Source organism: Neomonachus schauinslandi, chromosome 10 (assembly GCF_002201575.2).
Source record: "Neomonachus schauinslandi chromosome 10, ASM220157v2, whole genome shotgun sequence".
NCBI lineage: Eukaryota > Metazoa > Chordata > Mammalia > Carnivora > Phocidae > Neomonachus > Neomonachus schauinslandi.
The window spans coordinates 88,535,634-88,536,299 of NC_058412.1; positions in this window are offsets into that span (position 1 = coordinate 88,535,634).

A 666-nucleotide genomic window follows, 5' to 3' on the forward strand; every position below is an offset into this window, starting at 1 on the left:
TGTTGTAATTAATGATTTCTATATACCCCCCTTCTACTTCTAAGGGTAACCCTTTCACAAACCTTGTCAAATATTCGGTTGTAGCAAAAAGATTTAATACTCAATGGCCTTAATCCAAAGAGCAGCATATTTGTCCCAAATTTTCCCCTTAACAGGATCTGTTTCGTAAAAGGTCACGATTTTCAGGTGGGCATTACTGCCCTCGTAGGCCTCCAGTACGAACTCGTTATTTTTTTTTACCCCGCCTATACAAACCGGGTCTTTATCATTTAACAAGCAGGGCCGTCTTCTACCCACACAAACGGCCAACACCTCAGCCCAGCACCGCCCATTTGCACCATTATGCGCCTAACCATTACTGCGGTCCCACCGCCAGCAACAAAGGAACGCAGGAAGCGCAGGCGCTAGGCTGGACGAGCGAGTTCCGGGCCCTCGGAAGCGTCCGCACTGGCTCGGGACCCCCGAGCGCCCGCCCACTCGCACTCGCCGAGAAGTGCCGCCCAGACACGCTCTAAGGGCCGCCGTGCCAGTTGCCAGTAGGGGCGGGCCAGCGACGTCACTTCCGCGCGCGGTCGGGGCGGGGCCGAGGGCGGTGCGGGGACCGGATCTGGGCGGGCCGGGGCGGGCCGGGGCGGGCCGGGGCGGGCCGGGGCGGGCCGGGGCGGG